A 20,300-nucleotide genomic window follows, 5' to 3' on the forward strand; every position below is an offset into this window, starting at 1 on the left:
ATACATACATAATTTTAAAGAAACAGAACACTAACTATATTTACAAATTTAAGCAGTGTATTCACTCAGACTTATTAGTACTAGAGCAGGAATAAGGAAGTGGTGCAGAAGTAAACACAGTTGGAGGCCATTCAAGCATTACCCAAGGTGAAGGTTGCCCATTGAAAATGAACATCTGGTCTTCCTGGCATGTATATTCTTACTATTGAGATGCATAAATCAAGCTATGAAAATCCGATGAAATAAAAGTCGAATTAAAACTCTTTTTCTTTGATTACATTACTCTTTACTATTCCACATGCTTAAAATTTGGGTTCTGGAGTAGATACCAATTTTCAGTCTGCCCCATATTCATCTTTTCTTCTGACCAGAACTCCACATTCCCCAAACTCCCCTCCTTCTTCTTCAGGGAACTGCTCTTCACTTTACTCCAGCTATGTAATTCTCATAGCACCTGCCATGTTCTTAAAAATTCAGGCTGTAGTTACAGTAGAAAAAATGGAAGACAGAGCTAATGAGTGGAGAGAAACAGAGTCCTAATGAAACCATTTGAGAGCTTGGGCCTCAAGGTCTGCATCTACACCTGAAAGCCAGACATACCTTCTGGACTTTTTAGTTACATGAGGTATTAAATTCTTCATTTTGCTTATGCCAGTTTGAGTTTCATTTTCTGGAGCTCGCAATCTAGAGTCCTAAATGATACAATATATCATTATATAATGTATAGAGGATCCACTGTCTCTAAGCTATCCATGAACTTGAAGCTCTATATACAATGAATTGTTTCAGATTTCATAAAAAATCAAAACACCAAAATACTAACATAGAACTTCAGTATATAAAGCAATCGAATCTGTATTAGTCAGTTCTCACACTGCTATAAAGATACTATCCAAGACTGGGTAATTAATAAAGGAAAGAGGTTTAATTGATTCACAGTTCCACACAGATAGGGAGGCCTCAGGAATCTTACAATCATGGCAGAAGGCAAAGGGAAAGCAAAGACCTTCCTCACATGGAGACAGGAGACAGAAATGCAAGCAGGGGAAATTCCAGGCATATAAAACCATTAAATCTTGTGAGAACTCACTCACTATCGCAAGAACAACATGGGGAAACTTGCCCCATGATCCAATCACCTCCTTCCCTTGACACATGAGGATTACAGGTCCCTCCCTTGACATGCGGGGATTACAATTCGAGATGAGATTTGGGTGAGGACACAGAGCCAAACCATAACAAAGTCTAACTTTCAAGTCCATTAAAGTCTACAAATGGCCAAGTGAAAACCGCACACTCCTCTCAAATTATGGTAATTTTTAAACTGTGAAATAGAACTAGAGGAAGTTTTTATCTGTCTCATTTGCCAAGTTAAAGGAAATGGGAGTAACTTTAATTTTTTTCTTATCTTAATTCACACAGTGACTAATAAAGTTTAGTTTGCACCAAATATGCCTATGAGAAATCCTTGAAGTTGACTGTCAACATGCTATCCTGTAATTCAAAATGGCAGCAAAATCTCAGAATAAAATCATGCAGATTAGATAGGAGATCATGAGTGTACCCTCAATATATCTCTCAGGTGATTAGAAAAGCAAATATTTCTCAGAGTCAAGAATACCATAACACCACCTCCATGGGACATTCTTTTTTTTTCTTTGGTTTTAAGAAAATGACTCCAATGTCTCATTATTGAGTTACTAAAGCATTCATAAATGCATGTCAGACATAAGTAGATAATCTCTAAAAGTGAAATGAAATAAACCACACAAAATTTAGCTTAATTATGCATTAAAATGAGTTTCTGAATTCACACTTCAAAAACAAAATAAATTATGTATGGAACTGAGTTATGCTACTGCTTTAATGTCAAAACCAAAATGTCTCACACAGTCCACATGAAGAAAGTTGTTAGTAAACAAAAAGAAGACAAGCTTGATTATTTTTGACAATGATTATATTTTTAAATTTATCATGTTTATGAAAACTTTTATCCAATGGCAGTTATTTGTTTTCCCATCTCCTACTATAATTTGACTACTTAAATCTATGACTGGTGTTGGCCAGGGCTAGGCCAAACAATCTCAAATATTTGATTGTTTGAGGTCACACATAATGATTTTAAATCAATATTCTGTAAACCTTGGGGAACAGAAAATCTTCCTATAACCCTACACAATCCTGCACATAATAAAAATAATAATATCAATAATTAGATCATCCTAAAATTTTATACCATGTACAACCCACCTTATCAGGGTAGAGACAGAAAGAATTTGGAGAAGTTCCTAAAAATAATCCGCCTATACCCTCTTTATCAGTCAAAGCATCAGAGGACATGACATTTGAACTCTGTTATAACAGATTATCAAGCAAAAATGATGGGTAAGTGTATTATAAACAAAGGGAACACAATGGTTCTCAGTAGGGAGGGTCCTCCCTCCAGGGAGCATTTGACAATATCTGAAGGTATTTTTTATTGTCAAAATTGGGAAGGTGCTATTGGCATGTAGTGGGTAAAGGACAGAAGTGCTGCAAACATCCTACAATGCACAGGACAGCTCCCCATAACAAATTACCTGGGCCAAAATGTTAGCAGTATCAAGGTTGAGAAACCCTGAGCTAGAGAAAAGAAAGGGAGAAATAAATGAATATGTTTAAAGAACAGGGCGTACATTATCTATTAGTTACCTATTAGTTTTCAACAAATTACCACAAATTCAGCAGCTTGAAACACACATTTATTATCTCAGTGAATTTCTGTGGCTCAGCAATCTGGGCACGGGTTATCTGGATTTTCTGCTTAGGGACTACAATCTTCATAAGAGGCTGTAATCCAGGTGTTGGCCAGGGCTGGGGTCTCATCTGAGGCTTGACTGGGGAAGGAGCTGCTTCCAAGCTCACATGGTAATTGGAAGAATTCAGCTCCTTGCAGGTTCTCAGACTGAGGTCCTTAGTTTCTTGCTGCCTATCAGCCAGAGGTCATCCTCTCTTCCTTACCATGTGTGTCTTTCCTTAGGGCAGCTCACACATAATATGGCAGCTTGTTTCAATATGGCAGCTTGTTTCTTTCAAAGCCAGAAAGAGTCTGTTAGCCTCTCTAGAGATAGGCTTGCACAATGACTAGCAAGAATAGGAAATCAATAAATAGTTGTTGAATTAAGATGAAATAAACATAAGATTTTCACTGATTGATTAAGGATCTTATTTTTCTGACAAATAGCTGAGTGATCTGAAGTCTTTACAGAAAGAACATACATACTGTAAATTTGAGCTGAAGGCTCTTGATGAAATAGAGTACAAAACATTGAATCTATAATCAGCAAAAGGGTAAGCAGAAAAGAGATCTAATATCCATTCTATTACCTCTATGAACTAGGTAAATTTCAGACATCATTTGAGTAAATACCCATGACAAGCTTTATTTTATAAATGAGAAACATGAAGCACTAGGAATTTATGTGACTTGCACCTCTAGAAAAAGCTCAAAGTTGTACCTCCAGAACGCGGGAATAATAAGCTCAGTGACTGTCTCCCCAGAAAAAGGAAATAAAACTGGTAAAAACTACTTTTAAAATACACACAACAGTCATCTGGCGAGTGTCTTAAAAACATACAGCAAATGGTGAAACATTTATTTAAGAAAATCTAGTAAATCTCAGTAAGAAAAGCAAGTCTGTGGCCTTTGGGTCACGACTTGCTCCCTTTCCCCCGATGCCAACTCTGTATTATAGAAGCTGTACCCCAAGTCCTTTACTCCAGGCAGTTACAACCAAAAAGACAGGAGTTCTATTCCTTCCCCACACCTGGCTTGGGGCTACAGTTCCCCCGCAGCAGGAGTAGGCTGCCATCCTGCCCCAACCATGCCCTGTGCTGCAGAAACTCTATTCCGGATTGTAGAGAGTAGCAGGTCTCCCCATCTCCGCCCTGGCTCAGAGAATGGAAGTCTACTCCAGCCACAATACTGGGTCCCAAATCACCCTCATCTCAGCTTGCTCATAGGGCAGAGATTTCACACATGAATATGGAGACCAGGGACTGTTACCTCTTGTTTTGTGAACACTTGAAGAGTGAGGGGTTTCATTCCACGAAAAGCAGGCTTCCAACCCTAGTTCTGATACTGTGGCTCAGGTGTTCTGCCTAGGGAGAAAGGCAGGCCATAAGGAGACTTAATTTTGAAACACCACAGCTCTGTCTAAAAGGAGACTTCATTTGGAGCAGCACATAGAGAACTTTATGTCTAAGGGTTTTGTGAAAAAAATAAAAATTTTATGGAGGTGACTTTTAAAAACACTCAAATTCCCCAAAGTTTGTCTCCAAATCCCTTGCTGCTCACTGTCTGCCTTCAGGTTGAGAAAGAGGTAAGATAGACGAAAATATTAAAGTATGGTTAAGGAAGGAAAATACTCCACCAAGTAAATTTTATTACTAAAAAATGCAAAAGGTAAATAACTAGTCAGAAAAAGATAAATTCTGAAGATAATTTTCTATGAGCATTTTTCCATTTAATTTTTAAAACTGCATCTTTAGGGGAAAAAATCAAGTCTGATGTTTATATTTCATTTATTAGTTTTCATTTAATTATGAAATGTTATAATTTAATAAGCCCTACAATAGTCTTCATTTCCTACATTCCTTATTCTAGACCATATTTTGGACTGCTCACAGCCACGATAAATTTTTCTCTTATCCACATTCATCAGACCAAAAACTAAGCATGCCTTTTCTATAATATAATTTTTGCATAATATAACTAACTCAAAATGTGATACATGAAAATAAACTTTTTAATGGAAAAAAATCAATAAGGTTAGGTGTGGGAGCCCACACCTAACCTGACTTGAAGTCAGGAGTTCAAGACCAGCCTGGCCAATATAGTAAAACCCCATCTCTACTAAAAATACAAAAATCAGAGTGTGCCCCTGTAATTCCAGCTGCTGACTCAGGAGGCTGAGGCACAAGAATCACTTGAATCCAGGAGACACAGGTTGCAGTGAACCAAGATCACACCACTGCAGTCCAGCCCGGGTGATGGAGTGAGACTCTGTCACACACACACACACACACACACACAAATCAGTAGAAAATTAGAATTAAATTATTATTGGTCAGAAATAATATAATCCTTAAAATCTACAGATGATAATGATAACGAAGGACAAAGAGTGACCTAGTCAAATGGTATGAGTCTCAAAGGACTCCCAAAGTTTCCAGTTACCCAGAAGTATTTTGCAGAAGCAGCTCTAGCAACCTTTTCCTTTGGGGCTAGCAAGTAGTTGTTTCCATCCAGAAATACTGGAATCCATTTCCGTCATACCTATTCTCAAAATATGCTGATAAATTTAACTTCAATTTTAGTATCCTACCTCTCAAAAACAGGGTAAGGCATGGCACCTTAATTATTACCCAAGTTGGTATGTTTATGTACTAGGCTAAATTTGGCAACTTTCCTCGAGATCCCAGGGCTGAACAGAAGAAACCCTTGACATCTGCAAGGGATAAGTCTTGGTTTCTTGGGTAATTCCCAATTCTGGACTACAATAGCAGCAAATAATTTTCCCCACAAATCGCATTAAAGAATAGTTTTACAAGAATTATTATAAGCATAGCAGAAAATAGAAAACAAAAAGCCACAAGAAATAATAAATAATAATATCAGCTAACATTGATTTTCTATATGCTTGATATACTTTACTTGTATTAACTTTTTTAATACTTGCAAATGCTGAATTGTAGTTTAAGCTCTCCCACCAAATAAATATCTCTCTTATTCACAGCAATCATATGTTGCAGCTTAAATGTATGTGTTAGGAAAATGGCCATTTATTATATGACATTGACTTATCAGTAGGTCTCACAAATGGTTGAGACCAAGAATGAATGCCAAGGCTAATAACACTGATAACCTCCCAGCTGTGGTAGCTACAGGGCTTTCCTTCTGCTTGAGAAAAAAGCAGAGGGAAAAGTAAAGGGGACTTTGTCTTGCACCTGAGGTACCAGCACAGCCACAGCGAGGCAGAGCACCAACTGGGATCTTGGGGTTTCCAACTCCAGGACTTGACTCCTGGATGGTGTATTAGTCTGTTTTCATACTGCTATAAAGACATATCTGAGACTGGGTAATTTATGGAGGAAAGATGTTTAATTGACTCATGGTTCTGCAGGCTGTACAGAAGGCATGGCTGGAGAAGCCTCAGGAAACTTAAAATCATAGCTGAAGGCAAAGGGGAAGCAGGCACAATTTTTACATGGTGGCGCAGGAGAAAGAGAGTGCAAAGGGGGAAGTGCCACACACTTTTAAATATCAGATCTCATGAGAATCCACTATCATGAGAACAGCAAGGGGGAAATCCATCCCATGATCCAATCACCTCCAGCAGGTCCCTCTCCAACACTGGGAATTACAATTCAACATGAGATTTGGGTGGGACACAGAGCCGAACCATATTAGATGGCATTTCTGGACCTGCCCTGGTCCAGAGTGGAGCCCATTGCCCTGAAGGGTAAGTCCAAGGTCAGGCAACATGCATCACAAGCTGACTTAATAGCCTTTGGGCCTTAAGGGAACATTGGTTGGTAGTCTGGCCATCCTCCTTGTGGCCTGGGGTGGTGGTGGCTACAAGGTGAGGCTCCTCTGCCTTTAAAAAGAGAAGGGAAGAGTGGGAGGACGGCATCCTGTGGTTTTAGTGCAAGCTCAGCTGCAATACGATAGAATACCAGGTAGACTTCTAAGGTTTTTTACTCTAGTCCCTGACTCCCAGACAGCTCCTCTGGACTCACCCAGGGCCTGGGAGACCTTGCCTCCCTGAAGGAGAAGATAAAGGCATGGCTTGCTTTGCCACTTGCTGATTGTAGAGCCCCAGCGTTTTGAGTGGACATGGATAGTAGCCAGAAGGTGGCTACGGCAGACCTTGGGCGAGACCCAGTGCTGTGCTGGCTTCAGGTCTGATCCAACACAGTCATTGTGGTGGTCACCACACGGGTGCTGTGTCACTCCACCCCTAGCTTTAGGTGGGTCAGAACAAAGACAGACTCTTTTTGTTTGGGAGAAAGGAAAGCAAGGGAAGAAACAAGACTGTCTGCCCGGTAATCCAGAGAATTCTCCCAGATCTTGTCCAAGACCATCAAGACAGTACCTCTACAAGTCTGCAAGTGCCACAGCATTACTGGGGCCCCCTAAAGTAAATACAGCTTAGATCACAACACCCAAGTCCTTTTAGATATCTGAAAAGCCTTTCCAAAAAGGACAGCTAAAAATAATTCAAGACAGTGAAGATTACAATAAATACCTAACTCTTCAATCCCAGACACTGAAGAACATCTGCTAGCATCAACATCATCCACGAAAACATGACTTCACCCAATGAACTAAATAAGCACCAGGGAGCAATCCTAGAGAAACAGAGATATGTGACCTTTCAGGCAGAGAATTCAAAATATCTGGGTTGAGGAAACAAAAAGAAATTAAAGATAGCACAAAGAAGGAATTCAGAATGATATCAGATAAATTTGATAGCAGACAAGCAAAAGGATTCAAATAATTAAAAGAATCAAGCAGAAATTCTAGAGTTGAAAAATGCAACTGGCATACTGAAGAATGCATCACAGTCCTTTAATAACAGAATGGATCAAGCACGGGAAAGAATTGGTGAGCTTAAAGACAGGCTAAATTGAAAATACAGGTAAGATGAGACAAAAGAAAAAAGTAAAAAACAATAAAGTACACCTACGGGATCAAGAAAATAGCCTCAAAAGAACAAATTTAAAAGTTATCAGCCCTAAAGAGGAGGTAGAGAAAGAGATGGGGTAAAAAGCTTATTCAATGGCAGAATAACAGAGAACTTCTCAAACCTAGAGAAAGATATCGGTATCCAAGTACAAGATGGTTATACAACACCAAGCAGATTTAACCCAAAGAAGATTACCTCAAGGCATTTAATAATGAAACTCCCAAAGGTCAAGGATAAAGAAAGGGTCCTAAAAGCAGCAAGAGAAAAGAAACAACATAAAATGGAGCTCCAATAGGTCTGACAGCAGGCTTCTCAGTGGAAACCTTACAGTTCAGGAGAGAGTGGCATGACATATTTAAAGTGCCGAAGGACAAAAACTTTTATCCTACAATAGCATATGTTTTGAAACATGAAGGAGAAATAAAGACTTCACAGACAAACAAAAGCTGAAAGATTACATTAATACCAGACCTGTCCTACAAAAAATGCTAAATGAAAAAAAAAAGGACATTAATGAGCGATAAATAATCATCTTGATGGCAGTGGCTCCTGCCATCATGCCGGCTGCAGCAGGGAAGTGTGGCTGGGGCTGCCCACTCCATGGAGCTGGTGGGAGCCCCACCTCTTCTGAGTTGGGGCAGGAGTTCCCTGGGTGCCACTGCAGCCACCGAAAGGCAGCTGCAGACCCAGGCCTCCTGCTGTATGGAGCAGGCAGGAGCCACAGCCACCCAAACTGCCACTGTGGATCTGAGCCTCCCTGTCCTCTGGGAGAGGGGCTGGGAACAGGCAGGATCTGACCTCCAAGGTGCAGCTGCAGCTGCAGGACCCTCGACTGCAGACTTGGGCCTCTGGTTCCATGGATTTGGTGGGAGCCGCGGACAAGCAGGAGCCCTACCCCTTCCGAGTTGGCAGAGCGAGAGCTCCCACGTGCAGCTGCAGCCTGCCACCCAGGCACAGGAACCTGGGCATCTCTGCAGTCTGCGCCCTCGGGGGCCCCAGGAAGGACCCCCCCATCCCTGCAGGCTCTGGGGTGTCTTCTCCTGCTGCCTGACCTCTCTCCACTCCTGGAACCTGTTCCGATCTCTGAGCAGGGGATTGGAGGCAACCCCCAAGGGCCATGAATGGCAGCTGGAGGCAGATTGATTCCTGGGTAGAAGAACACAGGTCCCCAGTAAGGCCCCATCTTTAGGCCATGGAGGGCCTGAAGGCTGGGGGCTGGGGGCTGGAGTGCCAGACCCGCAGGCCTAAGTGGGGTCTCCTGGTGCCTCTTCCAGGTGCCCATGGCCACCCATGGACTAACTGGAACACACTTCCTCCTTTCTGAGGTCCATAAAATCCCTGGCTCAGCCAGAGCAGGGCAGAGGATGACCAGAGGATAAAGAGGGCAGACAGACAATGGGAAAACCAGCTGCAGAGAGAAGCTACACTCTCTGCTAAGAGCTGCAGATGACAGGACAACCAGCTGTAGAGAGAAGCTACCCGCTCTGCTGAGAGCTGCAGAGGTGACCTGCCCGCAGAGAGGAGCCACCCTCTCCAGGGCCTCATATCTGCTGAGAGCTACAGACATCAGGATGACCAGTAGCAGAGAGAAGCTACCATCTCCAGGGCCTCCTCTCTGCTGAGAACTGAACACTTGACAGTAATCTGCCCACAGAGAGGAGCTACCCACTGCAGGTCTCCTATGAGTTGTTGCAATACTCAATAAAGCTTATCTTCATCTTGTTCACTCTTCACTTGTCTGCATACCTCATTCTTCCTGGACAATGCAGGACAAGAACTTGGGCAAAAATGCTGCAGCCACAGAGGTTTCCAGCCAGAAAATCGACACCCTAAAGATCTAATAACAATCTCAGGGTACAAAACTCACTGTAAAAGTAAGTACACAGAATATTATAACACTGAAACTCTTATCCTAAGTAGAAAGACTAAACAATGAACCAATCTAAAATAATAACTACAACAACATTCCAAGACATAATCAGTACAATAAAATATCAACAGAAACAACAAAAGTTAAAAATTGAGGGGATGAAACTAAGGCATAGAGTTTTTAATAGTTTTCTTTTTCCTTGTTTGTTTAGGCAAATAGTGCTAAGTTTTTGTCTGGTTAAAATAATAGGTTATAAGATAGATTTACAAGCCTCATGGTAACCTCAAGCCAAAAACATACAATGGATACACAAAAAATAAAAAGCAAGAAACTAAATTATATTACCAGAGAAAATCACTTTCACTAGAGGAAGATGAGAATGAAACAAAGAAGGAAGACAACAAAGCAACCAGAAAACAAATAACAAAATGGCAGGCGTTAGTCCTTACTTATCAATAATAACATTGAATGTAAAACTATAATAAGATATCATCTCACCCCAGTTAAAATGGCTTATATCCAAAAGACGGGCAATAACAAATGCTGGCAGGGATGTAGAGAAAAAGGAACCCTTGTACACTGTTGAATGTAAATTAGTACAACCCACTACGGAGAACAGTTTTGAGGCTCCTCAGAAAACTAAAATTTAGCTACCGTATGATCCAGCAATTCCACTGATGCGTATGTACCCAAAAGAAAGAAAATCAGTATATCAAAGAGATATCTGCACTCCTCTGTTTGTTGCAGCACTGTTTACAATAGCTAAGATTTGGAAGCAACCTAAGTGTCCATCAACACACGAATAGACAAAGAAAACATGGTACATATACACAATGAAGTATTGTTCAACAATAAACAAGAATGAGATCCAGTCATTTGCAACAACATGGATGGAACTGGAGATCATTATGTTAAGAAAAGTAAGGTAGGCAAAGAAAGAGAAGCATTGCATGTTCTTACTTACTTGTGGAATCTGAAAATCTAAACAATTGAAATCATGGACATAGAAAGTACAAGGATGGGTTACCAGAGGCTGGAAAGGGTATTGGAGGGCTGGAGGGAGGTAAGGATGGTTAATGGGTACAAAAAAAAATAGAAAGAATAAATAAGACATATGATTTGATAGCACAATAGGGTGATTATAATCAATAACTTAATTGTACATTTTAAAATAACTTATAAAGTATAATTGGTTTGTTTGTAATTCAAAGGATAAATGCTTGAGGGAATGGATACTCCCATTCCCTATGATATGCTTATTTCACATTGCATGCCTGTATCAAACATCTCAAGTATCCCATGAATATATACACCTACTATGTACCCACACATATTTTAAAAACTGTAAAACTTAAAAATTTTTTTTAAATAAAAGCACATTAGACTGGGAGAACAGAAGGCCTGGGTCAGACATCATACAAACACAGCCCCATAAGTCCAGTCTTCTCTACATGTGTGTTTTGTTTGACTCACACTGTTTTTGCTTTTGTTTTTGTTCGTTGTATTTTTCAATTAAAATATTTTACATATAATTCTGAATTCCCAACTTTTATTTAAAAAGCAGATGAGGCCAGGCATGGTGGCTTACACCTGTAATCCTAGCACTTTGAGAGGCCAAGGAGGGTGGATTGCTTGAGCTCAGGAGTTTGAGACCAGCCTGGGCAACATGGCAAAACCCCATCTCTACAAATATACAAAAATTAGCAGGTGTGGTGGCATGTATGCCTTAGTCCCAGCTACTTGGGAGGCTGAGGTGGGAGGATCACTTGAGCCCAGGAAGTAGAGGTTGCAGTGAGCCAAGATCGCACCACTGCATTCCAGCCTGAGTGAGACCCTGTCTCAAAAAAAAATAAAAAACTTTTAAAATTTAAAAATAAAAGGCAGATGATCTGTCTATACTGAGCCCTCATTTTCACATATAAATAATCAGTTTCAACTGTGTGGCAGTGACCTTTCCCCTATGCTATTTACCACATTTCCCATGATCTCCTTTTATGTTATATTTTATATACTTGGCCTTTCTAACAGTTGACTCTGTGACCATTGACCAAACTTCTAACAAAAATTGTGCCACCAACAAGCTGATTGACCTCAAACAAGTTAATACATCTCTTTTGGACTCAATGTCTTCATATGACATTGGAGGAAGGGGTCTTAGGGTAGTTGATATCCTCACCTCTGAATTCTTCAGACTCTACTACTTATTCTAAAATTTAGAATACTCTCTTGTTAGAAGTAGACTGCCTGCTGTAACTTCTACTATCAGTGAAATCTTCTTATGACTATCATTAAAGTAAATTTTAAAATAGTTTTATTAATGCTTTTAGTCACAAGAAAAGAATTCGCAAATTTAGGAGCACTAAAAAGAAATATACTTCAATCTTAAAGCCCTCGGAACGGCTTATCTGATGTCAGACTTGATTTGGAAAATTTTGACTGAACAGCTTCTGTTTATAACTTGGGGGCTGTTGACCTCAACTAGATTACAGCTGATGTTGCCTATTTAAAGCCCAAATAAATATTAAAGAAAAGAGAAAGATGGGAGTGTATTCATTTTCTTCAATTAAATCTTCCACAAAACTGATTGAGGAAGTAATTTTCTCAGTAGTCACCCAAACTTTCTTTGCCATAATTACTCTGCATTGTCTAATTTGGATTTGTTTTCAAGCTATTATTTCAAAAAAGTCACTGAGTACTTTTTTTTACTAGTATCTCCTACTTTATATCATGTTCTCAAAGGCATGTTATATATTCACTGGATCATACCAGAACAATTGTGAACACAATCAAATTATTCCGGGATCATAAAGAATACACGGTAAGATTTTTCCAAAAAACAAAATATTTAAAAGGCAAACTGGTAGGTGTATTAATTGTGCTTCTTAAGCTTGTCATTACAGAAGTTCCTTTTTATTTCTCCAAGTGAGAAAAGTTTAAGGTCTTGTCACTCACAGTGTGGTGTGTGAACCAGCTACATCAGCTTTCCCTGGGAGATTGTTAGGCAAGCAGAATCTCAGACTCTACCCCAGACCTGCTGCATTAAAACTCACAGTTTAGAGTGAGAGTAGATGATGGCCAAGAAGAATCCCCCAGTGATAATTCTCTCCTGCCCGCCATGGTAGGAACACCAAATTGAACAACTATACACACAAGAAAGCACCTTCCTAAGAACAAAATTCACAGTACCTGGTTCTAACATCATATAAGATGAGAAAAGGAAAGAGAGTATTGAAATCACAATGGATTACAGACAAATATTAGACCTCAAACTACGAAAGTACTAAAAGAAAACATTAGGGAAACTCTCCAGGACATTGGACTGGGCAAAAATTTATTGAGTAATACTCCAAAGCACAGGCAACCCAAGCAAAAATGGACAAATGGGAACACCTCAAGTTAAAGAACTTCTGCACAGCAAAGGAAACAATCAACAAAATGAAGAAACAACCCACAGAATGGGGAAAAAAAATTTGCAAACTATCTATCTGACAAGGGATTAATAACCAGAATATATAAGGAGCTTGAACAACTCAATAGGAAAAAAATCTAATAATCCAATTTAAAAATGGGCAAAAGATTTAGACATTTCTCAAAAAAAGACATACAAATGGCAAACATGTATATGGAAAGGTGCTCAACATCACCAATCATCAGAGAAATACAAATCAAATGAGATATTATTATCTCACCCCAGTTAAAATTGATTGTATCCAAAAGACAGGCAGTAACAAATGCTGGTGAGAATGTAAAGAAAAAGGAACCCTCATACACTGTTGGTGGGAATGTAAATTAGTACAGCCACTATGGAGAACAATATGTAAGTTCCTCAGATAATTAAAAATATAACTACCATATGATCCAGCAATCCCACTGCTAGGTATACGCTCAAAAGAAATAAAATCAGTAAATCAAAGAGATATACTTCTATTTTATAATAAGCACTGCCATGTGTTTATTGCACTGCCATGCTTATTCACAATAGCCAAGATTTGGAAGCAACCTAAATGTCCATAGACAGATGAATGGAAAAATAAAATGTGGTACATATACACAACAGAGTACTATTCAATCATTAAAAAGTAGGAGATTCTGTCATATGCAACATGCATGGCACTGGAGGACATTATGTTAAGTGAAATAAGCCGGGCACAGAGAGACAGACTTCACATGTTCTCATTCATTTGTGGGAGGTAAAAATTAAAACAATTAAATTCATGGAGATAGAGAGTAGAATGATGATTACCAGAGGCTGCTAAGAATAATGCAGGGCAGGGAGGGACCCTGGTATGGTTAATGAGTACAAAAATATAGTTAGATAAAATTAATAAGATCTAGTATTTGATAGTACAACAGGGTGATTACAGTCAACAAAAATTTGTTATACATTTTTAAATAACTACAGGAGTATATAAATGGGATGTCTGTAACACAAAGAAATGATAAATGCTTGAGGTGATGGATACCGTATTTGCCCTAATGTGATTTTTTTTTAATTTTTCTTTTTTATTTCAATTGGTTTTGGGGTAACAGGTGGTGTTTGGTTACATGGGTAAGTTCTTTAATGATTATTTCTGAGATTTTGGTGCACCCATCACCTGAGCAGGTGTAGAGTAACTGTACCTGATGTGTAGTCTTTTATCCCTCACCCCCTCCTGCCCTTCTCCTGAGTCCCCAAAGTCCATTGTATCATTCTTTGCATCCTCATAGCTTAGCCCCCACTCATAAGTGAGAACATAAGATATTTGGTTTTCTATTCCTGAGTTACTTCACTTAGAGTAATGGTCTCCAATTCCATCTAGGTTGTTGCAAATGCCATTATTTTATTCCTTTTCATGGCTCAGTAGTATTCCATGGTGTGTGTGTGTGTGTGTGTGTGTGTGTGTGTGTGTGTGTGTGTGTGTATCTCACATTTTCTTTATCCACTCATTGATTGACGGGCATTTGAGCTGGTTCCCTATTTTTGCAATTGCAAATTGTGCTGCTATAAACATGTGTGTGCACATATCTTTTTTGTATAATGACCTCTTTTCTTTTGGGTAGATACCCAGGAGTGGGACTGCTGGATCAAACGGTAGATCTACTTTTGGTTATTTAAGGAATCTTCACAGTGAAAAGGAAACTACTAATGGTGGTACCAGTTTACAGTCCCACCAGCAGTGTAAAAGTGTTCCCTTTTCACCACATCCACGCCAACATCTATTTTTTTTTTATTATGGACATTCTTGCAGGAGTGAGGTGGTATCACACTGTGGTTTTGATTTGCATTTCCTTGATAATTAGTGATGTTGAGCATTTTTTATATGTTTGTTGGCCATTTGTATGGTTTCTTTTGAGAATTGTCTATTCATGTCCTTAGCCCACTTTTTGATGAGATTATTTTTTCTTGCTGATTTGAGTTCCTTGTAGATTCTCGATATTAACTCTTTGTTGGATGCATAGTTTGCGAAGATTTTCTCCCATTCTGTGGGTTGTCTATTTACTCTGCTAAAGGTTTCTTCTGCTGTGCAGAAGCTTTTTAGTTTAATTATGTCCCATTTACTTATCTTGGTTTTTGTTGCATTTGTCTTTGGGTTCTTGGTCATAAAGTCTTTGCCTAAGCCAATGTCTAGAAGGGTTTTTCCAATGTTATCTTATAGAATTTTTATGGTTTCAGGTCTTAGATTTAAGTCTTTGATCCATCCTGAGTTGATTTTTGTATAAGGTGAGAGATGAGGATCCAGTTTCATTCTCTACATGTGGCTTGCCAATTATCCCAGCACCATTTGTTAAATATGGTGTTCTTTCCCCACTTTATGTTTTTGTTTGCTTTATTGAAGGTCAGTTGGCTGTAAGTATGTGGCCTTATTTCTGGGTTATTTATTCTGCTTCATTGGCCTATGTGCCTGTTTTTACACCAGTACCATGCTGTTTTGGTGACTCTAGCCTTACAGTATATTTTGAAGTCAGGTAATGTAATCCTTTCAGATTTGTTCTTTTTGCTTAGTCATGCTTTGGCTATGCAGGCTCTTTTTTGATACCATAAAAATTTTAGAATTGTTTTTCTAGTTCTGTGAAGAATGATGGTGGTATTTTGATGGGAACTGCATTAATTTATGATTGCTTTTGGCAGTATGGTCATTTTCACAATATTGATTCTATCCATCCATGAGCATAGGATTTGTCATTTGTTCCATTTGTTTGTGTCATCTGATTTCTTTCAGCAGTGTTTTGTAGTTTTCCTTGCAGAGGTCTTTCACCTCCCTGGTTAGGTCTATTCCTAAGTATTTTGATTTTTTGCAGCTATTGTAGAATGGGTTGAATTCTTGATTTGATTCTCAGCTTGGTCACTGTTGGTATATAGCAGGACTACTCATTTGTGTACATTAATTTTGTATTCTGAAACCTTACTGAATTTATTTACTGAATTTGCCCTGATGTGATTATTCTGCATTGTATGCTTGTATCAAAATATCTCATGTACCCCATAAATATATTCACGTACTATGTATCCACAAAATTTAAAAATAATTTTTTAAAAACTCTACAGTTTAACCAGACCCCCTGGTGATTTATGTGTAGATCATAATTGGAGAAGCTAAGGTTTGAGTATGTCCCCCAAAACTCATGTGCTGGAAGCTTAATCCTCATTATAACATTGTTGGAAGATAAGGCCTAATGATTAGTGGTGGTTAGACCATGAGGGCTTTACCCTCATGAATGGACGAGTGGTGGGTGAGTTATCACAGGAATGGTTTCCTTACAAAAGGATAATTTTGGCCCCTTTTTCTCTCATGTGCCCTCTATTTGTGCTTCTGTCATGGGATGATACAGCAATAATTCCCTTCCCAGACGATCTTGGACTTCCCAGCCTCCAGAACCCTAAGCTAATACATTTCTGCCTATAAATTATTTAGTGTGTAGTAGTATGTTGTAGCAACACAAAACAGAGAAGCACTGGTTTGGGGCACAACGGAAGAGTAATGTGTAAGCCTGAGCTCTAATCCTGATTCTGCCACTTACTAACCTTACTAAATTTCACCTTAGTTTCTTCATCTTAAAAGTGAGATTAAATAATAACTCCCATGGATGTTCTGTGATTTTATTTTATTGCATCTGAAGGCCAGAGTAATCCCTCAATAAAATTTGTCAAATCTAGCTACCAAAAAGGTTGGAACCATTTAGTAACCCCCTATTAAAAACCCCTAAAATATTTGTCAAATCTAGCTACAAAAAAAAGTTGGAACCATTTATTAAACCCTTTAACTTCTACTTTGAAGTTCAAACTCAAATGTATTTTTACGTATCATTTTTTCACCATGAGCTGAATCTGTTCATTTTTATTAAAATGTAGAATTAGTTTCTTTGATGATTCTTCTTAAATTCTCAAATGGAGATTTAAAAAGAAATGGTTTCCTAGGTATTTTATTCTCTTTGAAGCAATTGTGAATGGGAATTCACTCATAATTTGGCTCTCTGTTTGCCTGTTATTGGTGTATAAGAATGCTTGTGATTTTTGCACATTGATTTTGTATCCTGAGACTTTGCTGAAGTTGCTTATCAGCTTAAGGAGATTTTGGGCTGAGACGATGGGGTTTTCTAGATATACAATCATGTCATCTGCAAACAGGGACAATTTGACTTCCTGTTTTCCTAATTGAATGCCCTTTATTTCCTTCTCCTGCCTGATTGCCCTGGCCAGAACTTCCAACACTATGTTGAAAAGGAGTGGTGAGAGAGGGCATCCCTGTCTTGTGCCAGTTTTCAAAGGGAATGCTTCCAGTTTTTGTCCATTCAGTATGATGTTGGCTGTGGGTTTGTCATAGACAGCTCTTATTATTTTGAGATACGTCCCATCAAAGCCTATGTGAAGGACCTCTTCAAGGAGAACTACAAACCACTGCTCAATGAAATAAAAGAGGATACAAACAAACGGAAGAACATTCTATGCTCACGGGTAGAAGAATCAGTATCGTGAAAATGGCCATACTGCCCAAGGTAATTTATAGATTCAATGCCATCCCCATCAAGCTACCAATGACTTTCTTCACAGAATTGGAAAAAACTACTTTAAAGTTCATATGGAACCAAAAGAGAGCCCACATTGCCAAGTCAATCCTAAGCCAAAAGAACAAAGCTGGAGGTATCACACTACCTGACTTCAAACTATACTACAAGGCTACAGTAACCAAAACAGCATGGTACTGGTACCAAAACAGAGATATAGACCAATGGAACAGAACAGAGCCCTCAGGAATAATGCTGCATATCTACAACTATCTGATCTTTGACAAATCTGACAAAAACAAGCAACGGGGAAAGGATTCCCTATTTAATAAATGGTGCTGGGAAAACTGGCTAGCCATAAGTAGAAAGCTGAAACTGGATTCCTTCCTTACACCTTATACAAAAATTAATTCAAGATGGATTAAAGACTTAAATGTTAGACCTAAAACCATAAAAACCCTAGAAGAAAACCTAGGCAATACCATTCAGGACATAAGCATGGGCAAGGACTTCATGTCTAAAACACCAAAAGCAATGGCAACAAAGGCCAAAATTGACAAATGGGATCTAATTAAACTAAAGAGCTTCTGCACAGCAAAAGAAACTACCATCAGAGTGAACAGGCAACCTACAGAATGGGAGAAAATTTTTGCAACTTACTCATCTGACAAAGGGCTAATATCCAGAATCTACAGTGAACTCAAACAAATTTACAAGCAAAAAACAAACAACCCCATCAAAAAGTGGGCAAAGGATATGAACAGACACTTCTCAAAAGAAGACATTTATGCAGCCAAAAACACATGAAAAAATGCTCATCATCACTGGCCATCAGAGAAATGCAAATCAAAACCACAATGAGATACCATCTCACACCAGTTAGAATGGCAATCATTAAAAAGTCAGGAAACAACAGGTGCTGGAGAGGATGTGGAGAAATAGGAACACTTTTACACTGTTGGTGGGACTGTAAACTAGTTCAACCATTGTGGAAGTCCGTGTGGTGATTCCTCAGGGATCTAGAAATAGAAATACCATTTGACCCAGCCATCCCATTACTGGGTATATACCCAAAGGATTATAAATCATGCTGCTATAAAGACACATGCACACATATGTTTATTGCCACACTATTCACAATAGCAAAGACTTGGAACCAACCCAAATGTCCAACAATGATAGACTGGATTAAGAAAATGTGGCATATATACACCATGGAATACTATGCAGCCATAAAAAAGGATGAGTTCATGTCCTTTGTAGGGACATGGATGAAGCTGGAAACCATCATTCTCAGCAAACTATCGCAAGGACAAAAAACCAAACACCGCATGTTCTCACTCATAGGTGGGAATTGAACAATGAGAACACATGGACACAGGAAGGGGAACATCACACACCAGGGACTGTTGTGGCGTGGGGGGACAGGGGAGGGATAGCATTAGGAGATATACCTAATGCTAAATGACGAGTTAATGGGTGCAGCACACCAACATGGCACATGTATACATATGTAACAAACCTGCACATTGTGCACATGTGCCCTAAAACTTAAAGTATAATAATAATAAAATAAAATAATAAAAATAAAAATAAAATAAAAAAATAAAAAGAAATGGTTTCTTCCCCTTCCTTCTATATTCCTTCAATTTATCTTTCCTCTCAACACAAAAGAAGGGGAGAACCCTAAAGAGAAAAAAATCAAATGAGCACAATAGTAATTTTTCAGAACTTCAAAATGAATGTAAGTAAATTAAACTCTTTCAAAGCTGCACATGTAGCCCTGAAGAGGCCCTTCTGTTAAATGGTTAAATAAGAAGACAAGAACGCAGAGCAAACTTATCCATAGCACGTATCCAATGTCTGTGTAAAATCCTTGATCTGTTCACAGGGAGATGGCAGCAAGATAGCCAAAGAGCAGAAGGTTGCCAAACTAAACAAAGAAAATCAAGACAAAGAGCAGGAATAAATGTAACAAAGATACCATAACGATATCTTGGAGTTATGGTCAGGTGGAATAATCCTTATCTGTTTCTCCTTTTGAAGGGCAGATTAGAACATTATAATTGGAGTTCACATGATACATGATTAAAGTCTCTGTGTAATCATGACTTACAATATCCTGATTATTCCTATCTTATTCTTCCTGAAAAAAGTATATATTAGAGGTTTATGGCTAAAATATGGGATGTGGGTGATCAATAGCCGCAAGGAGCACCTGATGACCCTTTGATTAACCTGGACCCCAGGTTTTGAGATATGGACCAAAGCTATAAATTGTGAAATAGTCAATTATGTCTGTAATATGAAAGAAACTGCTCTTCCAATTTTGGTTAATGATAGGTTTTTTTCTATATAAATGATGATCTTATCAACCAAATTAGGGGGATTTTTAAAATTCATTTTATAAAATATAGTTTAACTCAAGTGACTCTCTAGTTACAACCTGCTTGTGGATCTTAAGTATAGCTACTTCAATCCTTTTTGCCAATGCCACTAGATTAATAGTTCTCACCTATCAAATGGCAAGGCTTCCATCCTTTCTGATGTCTCTTAGATACTCCAAAGTGGATGGGGACTATCTCACATAGAATTTCCACAGCTTCCTGTGTCTCTGCTATCCTTATGCTCTGGCGCTTTACATTCCTCTTAGCTAATTCTGCTTAGCATAGAGCCCACATGGTGTCAATGGCCTTTGACATCCTTTGGAGTGTCTA

The 20,300-nt window shown here is 38.7% G+C and overlaps 1 long non-coding RNA gene and 1 other non-coding gene across 3 annotated transcripts in view; one reads left to right on the plus strand and one right to left on the minus strand.

Annotated features, from left to right (window-relative positions):
* The window catches only part of LOC130541389 (uncharacterized), a 195,717-nt gene that overhangs the window by 134,043 nt on the left and 41,374 nt on the right, over window positions 1–20,300 (minus strand). The window lies entirely within an intron of this gene.
* LOC112439444 (U8 small nucleolar RNA) lies at window positions 19,589–19,724 on the plus strand. The gene has a single exon (XR_003027722.1). It is a non-coding gene; the product is annotated as a U8 small nucleolar RNA (small nucleolar RNA).

Source organism: Pan paniscus, chromosome 2 (genome assembly GCF_029289425.2).
Source record: "Pan paniscus chromosome 2, NHGRI_mPanPan1-v2.0_pri, whole genome shotgun sequence".
Classification (NCBI taxonomy): Eukaryota; Metazoa; Chordata; class Mammalia; order Primates; family Hominidae; genus Pan; species Pan paniscus.